Consider the following 12,447-nt stretch of genomic DNA (forward strand, 5'->3'; position numbering starts at 1 on the left):
AGTATTTTCATTTGACTATTCCTTTTTTTTTTTTTAAGAATTTTTTAAATTTAAATTCAATTTGCCAACATAAAGTATAACACCCAGTGTTCATCCTATCAAGTGCCCTCCTTAAAACCCATCACCCAGTCACCCCATCCCTGCACCCACCTACCCTTCTGCAATCCTTTGTTTGTTTCCCATAGTTAGGAGTCTCTCATGGTTTGTCTCTCTCTCTAATTTTTCATCAGTCAGTTTCCCTCCTTTCCCTTATAGTCCCTTTCACTATTTCTTATATTCCACATATGAGTAAAACCATATGATGATTATTCATTTGACTATTTCTTATAGTTTCTATGTCTTTGCTAATATTCATCTTCTGATCCTGCATATTATGCATTTTCCCCCAAAGAACTTTTAACATATTAATCATACTTGCTTTCAATTCCCTGTCCAATAATTCTGGGTCATCTTAGAGTCTGATTGTGTTTATTATTTTGTCTCTTGAGAGTGACTTTTTCTCTTTTACATGTTTGTAATTTTTCATTGAATGCCAGATAGCATATGGAACACAGTAGAGCCTGAGGTAAATAGCATTTATGCTTGGAAAGTGGAAATGGACACACATTTTCTTCTGCTAGCATGGGTATGTGTCTGGTGGGCAGAGAAGTGATGGAGGGCTGAGGAGGGTAGTCAATCTAGTCAGGAGTTGAACTGGGTTTGGGTTCTGTTCTTGCTCTGGCTATCTGCAATACACCACTTGTTTCAAACTCCTCTAGCATTACCTTGCCCTTATGGAGAGGGTGACTTTATGGGAGGATTTTCTCAACTTTTCTGCTCCATTTTATGACCTATGAAAGGACTTGCCTTCCCCCAGAAGACTTCGGCTGCTTATTACTCAGTGCTTTCCAGCCTGTGGGAGCGGCAGTAGGGAAGGGGAGAGGAAGATTGTTTGTTATCTTAGCCCTAAGCCCCAGTCTTAAGATCTCAGAGGTAAGACTTTCTTAATGATCATTCCTTTCACCAGATATAAGCAGCATAAGAGACATCTAATGTCCTGGTTGCCAGATGGTTTCTTGCCCCTTTTCTTCAAATGGAGGGTTTTTCTCCCCTTTTACCCACTCCTCAGCTACATGGGTCTTCACCTGCCTTAGGGGTTTCAAGGTTTGCTGCTCTCCCCATCGTGTCTTAAGGCCTCCATTCTTCAAAGAAAAAGGATTCAAACAAAGTTTCATGGCTTTTCTGAAGAAACTGCTCCCCTTCTCTAAGCCTACATCACTGAGGTATGATTTCCCTAGGCTCCTACTCTGCCCCTAATCTCTCTGTGAACATTGGTAAAGGCCTACAGGTAGGTATGGATTTTCCCTGCTTGGGTGATACCCAAGTGTTCTATATTTTCACACAGCCCACCCCTAGTCCTTAGTATTTTGTTAAAATATTTAACTAAACTTTTCTTATCAGATGCCCCTTCTTTGAGACCCTCCATTTTTCTTAGACTTCAGGATAGTTTGCCCTGTGGACTCAATTTTCTGATAGATTCAAGAAAATGTATGACTTTGTCAATTATTTGTTTCTTATTGGTGGGTGAGACTAGGACTGTTCCCGGCTTTCTTCATCCTACTTGGAAACCAGAACTCCTAAAATTTACTTTTGAATTGCTTCCTGTTCTGTGCTATAATCTCCCACTGAGTGTCTAACTTTGAGTAAAGATCCATTACATTTTATAACATTCTTAGAGGGCCCTTTGCAAAGGAGGAAAAAGGAAGAAAGAGAGGATAATACCTGGCAGATGACTAAGAAGAGATCAAAAATTGTGTTTACAGCAGACATTTCCAATCAAGGGTAAAAGATAATCACCAGGAGTATCCAAGCACTTCTTCCCACACTGGAGAGATGTTGGGGGGGGGGGGGATTCTTTGACTCCACAGTTGTGTGTAAAGGAGAGTTCAACTAATTTTAGGTGGCTGTTAAAGGAAAGAGTGACTGGATGTTGCTCTAGGACTCGGGCTACACAAATTATAGGGAGATAGCCAAATTATCACAGCTGTTTGTCACTAAACCTAAGCAAAGTCGTCTTCTTATTTTATTCCCATCTTATTATTTTACTTCCGTCATGATCCAAAGATGGGAGATCACACTTGTTGTATAGAGAAAGTTAACACTAAACTCATGAGTTTATTTAGGCTCCCCATTTTTAATAGACTCTTCAATTGAATTATCTCACCACAATGGTGAAAAAAAATCTTAGAATATTTGAGTGACACCTTTCATTAAAAGAAATGATATAATTTGGCTTCCTGCATTATTCTGTTTATTAGGGATTCTGATGAGGGCACCTGAGGTTTAATTTTTATCATAATACCAGTGGAGAGAAGGGATCAAATGTTAGAAGCCATCTCAGCACCTGAGTCATTTTTTTCCAATCCAGCAAGATCAGATAGCCTGATTTCCTAGCTCAGTGTTTCTGGTAGAAAAGGCAATTTTCAAGACTGAAATAGCAATTTCTTAGCCATCACCAAGGCTCTTAAAATCCATTTTTTAAACTCCCATAGACTTCTATGTGTAAATGAAAGAAGACTCCTGGAAATACACATTTTTCTATTTTGAACGATAACTCACTCAAGCATAAAGTTAATACAATTTATTACACCAAAAGTAAAGTTGCATTAGAGTGAGCTCATAACAGATGAGTAAACACACTTCACAAGAACAGGGTTGGCACGTCTGCTAGCCTGAGTTTGTCTCCTTCAGCCTCAATGCCTCCATAAATATCTCATTCCTACATCAGCCCTGCTGACATAGGACAGGTCTGTCTTCCTCAGAAAGGGTTTGAAACACCTTTAGACCCTTGAAAGTTCAGAGCTAACCTTTAGATGGGCAACCAGCCTTTGATTATTCTGATGTCACTTAACACAGTGTCTAACACACAGTACACATTTGACAAAAGTTGAATATTTACCACCACCACCATCATCATCATCACCACCACTCCTACTACATCAAATAGTCAACTTGCTACACATCCTACCAACTTTGTTCATTCATTTGACAAATTATTGTGTAATAGGCTTTTCTCTAAGAGCTTATGGATAGTAAAGAATATAGAATTAGTTTCCTCTGCCATCTACTAACAAGACATTTTATCTCCCTGAACCTGGGTTTCCTCTTCAAAAAATGGGACAAATCGGGACCAGAACTAGGATAAGGTATGTTAAGATACTTGCATAAACCTAAGAGTGAGTACCTCCTTAAATTCTCTTCTCTAGGCAGCTTGCTTGCCTTGCCCTCATCCTGGCCTCTGGAAATAATAATACCTACTTCACATAGTTATTGTATGAATCACGGAGTTGAGGAGGCAGGGAGAGGGTAATTACATTTGCCTGGCTTGAGAGTGGCATTTGAGAAGGCTTACCTAAGGAGGGGCTACAGACTGGGCCTTAAAAGATAAGAAATCTACTAAGCAGGCATTGGGTTCTTCCCTGTGGGCATATCAAATAGTGAGTGATGGGCTGTCCTTGGAAATGATCTGTGGCTTAGAAAGAAATGATGAAAAGAGCTAACAAATATTATTTGTTCAGAACCTACTATGTGTGCAGCATGGCTAGGCATTTTGCTAATATTGTCTTTGATCCTCACAGGAGCCTTAGAAGGTTAGTATCCTTCTCTCCATTATACAACATAACCACAAAGAGTTCAGCCCAAGGAGGCAAAAAAAAGTTACACAGTGTATTAGTTTTCTGTTGCTGCTTTAACAAATTGCTCCAAATTAGCTTAAAACACACAAATTATCTTAGAATTCTAAAGGTCTGGAGTCTGACACAGATCTGCCCAGATAAAATCAAGTCAGGAGGGCAATGTTCCCTTCTGAAGGCTCTAGGGATGAATCCATTTCCTTGTCTTTCAGCTTCTAGAAGTTGTCCATACTATTGGCCTATAGTTTCCTTCCTCTATTTTCAAAACCAGCTGGTCAAGTACTTCTGATTCTGACTCTGACTCTCTGTTCTACTTTTTAAGAACCCTTGTGATTATATCAGGCCCACCCAGATAACCTGGTATAGTCTCCTTATTTTAAGGACAATTATCAAACTTAATTCTATCTGTAACCCTATTCCCCTTTGCCATGTAACCTGACATATTCAAAGGTTCTTGGGATGATAACATGGACATCTCTTGTGGGCATGGGTGGTAGGGGGTAATTATTCTGCCTACCTCACAGTGTTTGTTATTGGCGGAGCTCTTAGATTAGAGTCAATTTAGATTTCATACTGAGTTGATAGGCATTAAAGGCTTTCCTATACGGGAGTGGCCTAAATAGATCTGTACTTTACATCAACAATCCCTGACTCAGAATGTAACAAGGAACTGGAGGAGAAGAAAAAATACTGGCATTAAGTAAGAATTAATGATTCGGCAGTTATAGAAATGGAGAAAAGGGAGTAGTGATAGGATATTTCAGAGGCAGACTCCTCAGGGCCATGACCTGTTGGATAGAGAGAGGGAAGGAGAGAAAGGATCCAAAGGTGAATTCTAGATTTCCTAGCTTTGGCAATTGTAAGGATTTAGATTTCTACTTTACAATTGCGTCGTAACATATTCATTTGTTTTAACCATCCATCTACTCACTAAACATTTGCTCAGTACCTGTTATATGCCTGCCTATTGTTGTAGCACTTGAGTTATATCAATGAACCCAAAATACAAAAATTCCTGCCCTCTAGGATCTTATCTCCCAGTTAAGGGACAAATACATAAATGATAATCATAATTAATAAGTCTGGAGTATATTAATAGGTGGTGAGAGCTACTAAAAAAATGAAAAAACAGGGTAACTGGTAGCAGGAATACTGAGGGTGGGAAGGTAGAGTTCAACTCCTATAGGATGGCCATACTGAATCTCAATTAGAAGGTGACATCTGGGGCGCCTGGGTGGCTCAGTGGTTGAGCGTCTGCCTTGGGCTCAGGGCGTGATCCCAGGGTCCTAGGATCGAGTCCCACATCAGCCTCCCCACAGGGAGTCGGCTTCTCCTTCTGCCTATATCTCTGCCTCTCTCTCTTGCCTCTCATGAATAAATAAATAACCTAAAAAAAAAAAAAAACCACCTTTTTTTTTTAAAAAAAAAAAAAGGTGACATCTGTGCAAAAACTTAAAGGAGGTAAAAGAATCATTCCTGGAGACATATGGGGACATGCATTCCTGGCAGAGGAAATAGCTAGTACAGAGGCCTGACCATGGGAACACACTGGTGCGTGTGAGGAAAAGCAAGGAGGTGGTGTGACTCAAGCAAAGCGAGCAACAGAACAAGTAAGAGGGGATGATTCTTCTATCTTACAGGGAGAAACGGCTCTCACAAGAAAGGGAGAGTGAGCAGGGAATAGGGTGCAGGGTAAGCCCTGAGCCTGGTCACAGATTGGAAATGCTCTCTCCACACCTGGCTGCTCGCTCTCCTGGGAACCTTAGTCATCCATGACTCCTCCTGACACATGATGTCACCGAAGAAGAGCTAGAGTTTGTTGCACTCTAGCTGTATGAATTATCTCATATGATCTCTAAACAACCCTGTGAGGTCAATAGGGCAGCTAGCCCCATTGCGCAGGTGAGGAAAATACTCAAGACGACACGGCTAGGGAGGGGGCAGACTGGGATCCAATCTGAGACAATCCAGCCCCAGAGTCTGCTCATTCCCCACTCCTCCCCACACCTTGGACTGTACAGGGAGCTGAAGAGTCCCAGAAAGAAGTCTTTTCCATCTAAAACCATCTCCTCGCTAATCCCTAAAATCCCATCATTAACACTTCACTCCTGTCACAAGCACTGTCAGAAACTTAAGTGGGGGAATCTGAAAAGCTCCTAACACCTTTTGGTGAATGAGTTCAGCTATCTCTCTTCCATAAGAGCTATTGATCACCTACTAGGCGTTAGGCTCTGGGCCAGGACTTTTCTCCACGGTAGGAAGGACTTGGCAGCAGGAAAGCGTCTGCCAAAGAAGAAAAGTGGGGCTGTAAGGACAAATTTCATTTATTTGAAGTTTTGCCTCAGGAGATGGCCACATTTATCACTTAGTAACCATTAAGTCACCACACAGTGTGATGATGCTCATCCTTTCTGCTGGATAACTCTCCCTCCACAGCTAATTGCCTTACATCTATAGTCTAGTTCTTGTCAGTTTTGTCACACTGTTATTACATACAGTAATAGTGTGTAAGATATTAGCCTGTCATTATATATAAATGTGTCTAAGGAAAACTCATTTCCAAGAATCATTTTTGAAAATGAATCCAGACGAGAGGTAAAAGCTTATTTTCTATCTCCAAGGACAACATAAAGTAACTCTGAAGCTTGTGTGAGAATCAGTTAAGGTGGACTCCATGCCCCTAGGAATACAAAGTCGCAGACACATTTTTGGGTGTTATGGAAAGGCCAGGAAAGAGTTAAGCTGGAAAGAAGAAGCATCTTTCTTCTCTAACTGTGCCCTGCCTTGAGGGGATGAACAGCCCAGCCCTTTCCCCACTTACCATTCCTCTATTTATTTTATTATGGTTAATAACACGTGACCAGAAAATCATTTTTATCATTTTCCCTCTGGTGCCATTAAGTTTAATTTCCTTGTTTTAATAATACAGCACCAGTGACTTGCCTGATATAAGAACTTTTCTCTTCCAGTTATCTATTAGAGTAACATTTTAATTTATTACAAAATGTACATTTCGTATAACTTGCAAAACCCTGGGGTTGTGACATCCCTAAGGGTTGGATGCTGTGTTCTTGGTGTCTTCTCAGTTTATTTGTTTCTGACAGCTTTCACCACTGGGATGTAAACACTACATAAGGCGAGATGTTGTGTGTCTTGTATCCGTGGAACACTGCCTGCATGTGGCAGGTGCTCAAGAACGCACCATGAATGATGGACAAAATGTACACCTTCTCAAACCTCATGGCCTCTCACCTCTTACCAGGCACAAAACAGTAAATCTTTATTTCACATGAAGAGTTGGTCTATGAAATGGCACGGAAATGGGTTCTAATCATGCCCAGAAAATGGATTAATCTTAGGATACCTAAAAACTTTAAATACAATAAGCATCTGTCATCTGTAATGGGAAGATCCTATGCTGGGTACTGAGGGCAAAATAAAGGTACCCTAGACACTGGGTCTGCCCTGCAGGGGCTTATCATCTGGTAGGAGGAACCTGGTGATGACCTACAGAGAGAACCCAGTGTGACCTCAAGACTTTTACCTTGCAAAGTTTTCTAGAATCCTCACTGGTGCCATTCATCCGGCACTTCCAAATAAAGATTCAACTGACCGGCTCTGGAACCAGATTGCCTGAGTCCAGGTCCTGACTCAACCAAGTATTAGCTCTGTGACTTTGGGCAACTTACTTACCTTCTCTACACCTCCATTTCCTCATTTGTAAAATAGGAATAAAAACTGAACTAATCTCATGGAGCTGTTGTGATGATTGAATGAGTTCACGTATGTGCAATGCTTAGAATTGTACCAGATACAGGTCAAGCATTCAATTAATATTAGCTATTATTTGGTTTATTATTGCCACTTTGTTATAAATTCCATTTTGTATGGCTATCTTGAGCTACCAGTTTTTATTAATGTATATATCTACATTTTAAAGATTTTATTTATTTATTCATGAGAGATACACAGAGAGAGGGAGAGAGAGAGAGAGAGGCAGAGACACAGGCAGAGGGAGAAGCAGGCTCCAGGCAGGGAGCCCGATGTGGGATTCGATCCCGGGTCTCCAGGATCACACCCTGGGCTGAAGGTGGTGCTAAACCGCTGAGCCATCCGGGCTGCCCTAATGTATATTTTAAATAGAATTATTTTTATTGCTCTTTAGAATGATACATGATTTTTAAAGACTTACATTATGTAGAGAAAAAAAAATGTTTCTCTATAATCTGACCCCAAAAGAGAACCATAATTTACAATTTGGCAAAATTCCTTCCACATAACAATTCGTGTTTTTAAGAATGTGTAGATATATTTTTAACATAATTTTATTATAATATACACACTGTTCCACTAAGAGCCTACTCGTAAAATTCAATGTATTGAGATAATCTGTGTAAATATCCTAAGATCTATTCCAAGATTTATATAACCATTATTGTATTAGCAGACATTTAGGCCATTTACGGGTGAATACTATAGTAGTCACAAAAATTTGGGCTGTACTGTTCACGCTAAAGCTCATGTTTTTTGAAGGAAGTGTCATTGAATTCCCAAAGAGCTCTGCAAATAGGAATTTCTGAATGTGTAAATTGACTGACTGATTGACCATTTTAGGAGAACTGAACAAGCAGCAGAAGCAAGCTTTAACCGTTGAAAGTTCAATTTGTAAACTTTTTTTAAAAGTTCTAAAAAATGTTTTGAGGGATCCCTGGGTGGCGCAGCGGTTTGGCGCCTGCCTTTGGCCCAGGGCGCGATCCTGGAGACCCGGGATCGAATCCCACATCGGGCTCCCGGTGCATGGAGCCTGCTTCTCCCTCTGCCTGTGTCTCTGCCTCTCTCTCTCTCACTGTGTGCCTATCATAAATAAATAAAAAAAAATGTTAAAAAAAATAAATAAATAAAAATAAAAAATGTTTTGACTAGCATGACATAACTATTTCTCAGGATGGTTGTGAAGACAAAATAAGGTAAATGCATATAATTTATATGAACCCACATAAATGCTCAATAGTTGCTGCCTATCGTTATCATTAGGACAGCAATTAACAGGAAGAATCTAGACACCATCTGTCTTTGATGACTTAGTCACTGACCTAGGTCATGTCTCTGGCAACCACCTTAGGTTCTAGAATTCTACTCTTTAATGAGTAGGGATTGTACTAAAAGATAAATTAGAGCATAGAAATAAAAGCATGGAATCACTACTTGTCCTGATCCTTCCAGTCACTAAAAATTATCTACATGATGTTTTTTAATTAATGAGAAAGGTTAAAAATAGTGTCTATCAAGTTTGCTTCCCTTGTCTAATGACCTGTAAAAGGAGTGGCACTTCTGATTAGCATTTCATTACCTCATTCAGCTTGCCCACGCTGGAGAAAGAAAGATTAGTTAGGAAAATCGACATAGGAGAGGAGCAGGAGAGGGGATGATTATTGAACAGGGCACAAGTTCTGCTTCTTATATCACAGTTGTTTTATTCAGGGTTCCTCAACCTTGGCATTAGGGACATTTGGGGCCAGGTAATTCTTTGCTGTGGGGGCTGTTCTGTGCATTATGCTTAGCAGCATCACTGGCCTCTACACATCTGATGCTAGTAGCATCTCTTCCCACCAAGTCTGATATCCCAAAATGTCTCCAGACATTGCTAATGTTGTCTGGGGGCAAAAGAAAACCACTGATAAATATATACGTACATATTTCTTATATAGCATGTTACACTTTGCAAATGCATTTCATATTTACAATAGTTGTGTGGGTATGCTGGGAAGATATTCTCCACTTTATACATGGGGAAAACATGATCCTACAATACCATATGTTGTGAAATCAAAATTTTAATTTTGAACCACTGAGATGACATCATGAGTCAGACCAGAAGAAAATAGTCCGTGTTTTTGTTTTTTGTTTTAGCGTATTTTAGTAAAAAGTCAAAACTTCTCCCCCTCACTTGAAGACCACCAAGGGCATGTCCAGGCAGCCAGCCTCAAAGAGGACCCCTAAACAAAAGACAAGTCTAAGATTCAGCTGTGTAATTCAGAGTTAATTTTGGGTTCAATCCATTAGCTGTAGAGATAATAGTTTGAAGAAAAATTTGCCTGCTCTTGCAAAGGTGGAAAATGGGATGGCATGTGAATAAATGATTCTAATCACGGCAATGATAGATCTTTAAGAGGTATGAGCGTTCAATCTACAAAGAAAGTCTGCCCATTAATTAAAATTGTTATGGAGAGACTCAGAGAGGATTAAAATAGATAAAACCCGTAGCAACAACAGGCCTAAAAACCAATGTCTTGGAAAATCAAGAAACTGCCTGAAGACAGGGACTCATAAGCTACAGACATTAAAAGAGGAGAGGTTTCTAGATACCAGGAAGAGCTCGAATATCCCAAGGAGTTGGAGAGTAAGGAGAAAAACTATAGGAAATCCAGCAAAGTCATCGACTCTGAGGCTGAACCCCTGAACGGCGCAAGCAGGCATTTACTAATTCACACATGTCATTTCACTGGTTGTGTGGATACCAACGCAGCTGCTTATTTCTGCTTTTATCTGCTGAGGCTTTTTTACTACATCAGAACCCAGGTTTGTAGACAGTGAAAATGTCATCACATTAAAAACAATCTGCTTCACATGTGTGAGATAATAGGATTTGGGGTTAATGAGCTCATGTCTGGGATATCGATCCAAATGTGAATAACTTGTAATTGGCCATCACTCAATAGCAGCTTATAACTAGTCTGGGCTATATGAATGGGTTGCTTTATTCACTGAAATAACTACAGAACCACAAAAACCAAAACTTGCTCACAGAACTGGCCAATTGCCAAACAGCATCTCCCCTCCTCTCCTTCCCCTCACTCCCCTACTTCCAGTTAAATACAAAATTGTGAGGAGAATATAAGATAATGCATAGGTTTATCATCAATTACTGGCCTGGCATGCCCCCCATGTAGAATGAAAAAGCCATGATTTAAGACATAGCAAGAGACCTTCTTTTTTACCAGGAAAGCATCACTTTTATTATTTTGCCACCATAAATCCAGGTTTTGAAAGGTTTGATCTCTCAATAGTAAGGTTATTCTTAAAAAGGATGTTTTTAAACAAAGCCATACCCAGGTCTAATTTCCTACGATTCTATTAATGGTAACACCCTCTTGGGTCAAGACGCTCCCTGAAATTATTATCCATGAACCAAAATATTATGCATGAATAGTTACATTGACAATTTATCAGGTTAACTATCAAGCTATGGATACTAGCATTGGTGAGGTAGCCAAGGAAAGAATTCAGAGAAACAGGAAGTATCAGCCTCCACTCAGTGGAGGCTAGAACTGTTGAGACACCATCATGGGCCTCCTGAGGAGCCAGGGGCCACAGGCTGAGCAGCAGTATGTAAAGGACAGAGCATGGGTCTTGGAGTTGGGTTTAAAGGCTACATTTATCATGTATATAATGTGTAATCGTTGGGCAAGCTCCTAAAGATCTCTGAGCCTCAGCCTTCATATCTAAGGGTATGAAGGCTGCCCTAAAAGTTAATTGTGTGAATTGAAAAGATGGTGATTATTAAGAAACTTGTCACTTATTAGGTACCAAATAAAAACTAGTTTCTTTATGTACTCCCAGGGGGCTTGTCAACCCTGTACTGGGCCATGGAGCAATCACTATTAATCTCGAACCCGTAAGGGGTCAAGCATCTTAAAATGATTCAAAGAAAGATGGGCAGCCCGTCTGTGAGTATATAGCTATTTGCCTGTGCGTGGCTGCATTCATCCATACTTCATGTAAAACACTTATTATGAGACATAAGTCCCCATTTCTGCTGCTGTAGGATTGGAACTCTGAACTTCTAGCTCCAAAAATCACTCTGATCATGAGAATGAGACTAAACCAAAAGCCTGGGTGAAGATTCTGACGTGGGGTTCAGAGCCTTCTGCGCCAAGACGAACACTAGGGGGAGACTCTCTCCTTCTCAGCTGAGAAAGATTTGTAAATCCCCTTGCTCAGTCCCCACCCAACACTCTATGAACATCTCATGATCAGTATCAAGAAATTGATAAGCAGATTCCGGCAGGCAGCAAAGACCACTTATGGGAAGGGGAAATGACACCCAACAAGGTGATGAGAAATTATTTCCCTAAAGTCGTTCAGGAAATCTAAAACAAGTTAAGATTAAGAAACCACAGTTTATAACCCTCTAATAGTATCGATTACACAGCAATATGTAATCACACTATTTGATTTTTCTTGCCATATTTAGTGGCTAACAAGATTAGTGATTACATATTAACATTAATGATAATAAAAAATAATACCTAATGTGTATATAGCTTCACGTGTACTTCTGTTTTTTTTTTCATTCTTCCAACCTTCCAGGCGTAGATACTTCAATCCACTTTTCTATTAGAAAAATTGAGATATAGAGAGGTTAAATGACTTAAAAAGTAGCATGAAACAGTGGTCAAGAGCACAGATTGCAGAATCAGACTGACTGGGTTCAAGTCTCACCTTGACCACTCACTGGCTCTGTGACCTCACAAGCTAACTAACTTCACTTTCTTTGCTGTAATACCAAGGATAATCACAGTACCTCCCTGCTTGGTTAATTAGGAGAAATAAATGAGTTAATACATATAAAACACTTAGAATAAGTGTTTGACACATTGTAAGCACTTAATATGTGTTAGCCATTATGAGACCTAAAGTCACATTTCTACTTATTAATTTATACATTACTTAATTGTCACTGTGTCAGTTACTGTCTTAGGCATTGGGGGAAACT

The 12,447-nt window shown here is 39.9% G+C and overlaps 1 long non-coding RNA gene across 1 annotated transcript in view; it reads right to left on the reverse strand.

Moving 5' to 3' along the window:
- The window catches only part of LOC111092890, a 159,599-nt gene extending 147,467 nt beyond the window's left edge, over window positions 1–12,132 (reverse strand). The window contains exon 1 of the long non-coding RNA XR_005380068.1: window positions 11,981–12,132. This is a non-coding gene — a long non-coding RNA (uncharacterized LOC111092890). The remainder of the gene's footprint in view (window positions 1–11,980) is intronic.
- Between the last annotated feature and the right edge of the window lie 315 nt (window positions 12,133–12,447).

The sequence above is a fragment of the Canis lupus genome, chromosome 27 (assembly GCF_011100685.1).
Source record: "Canis lupus familiaris isolate Mischka breed German Shepherd chromosome 27, alternate assembly UU_Cfam_GSD_1.0, whole genome shotgun sequence".
Classification (NCBI taxonomy): domain Eukaryota; kingdom Metazoa; phylum Chordata; class Mammalia; order Carnivora; family Canidae; genus Canis; species Canis lupus.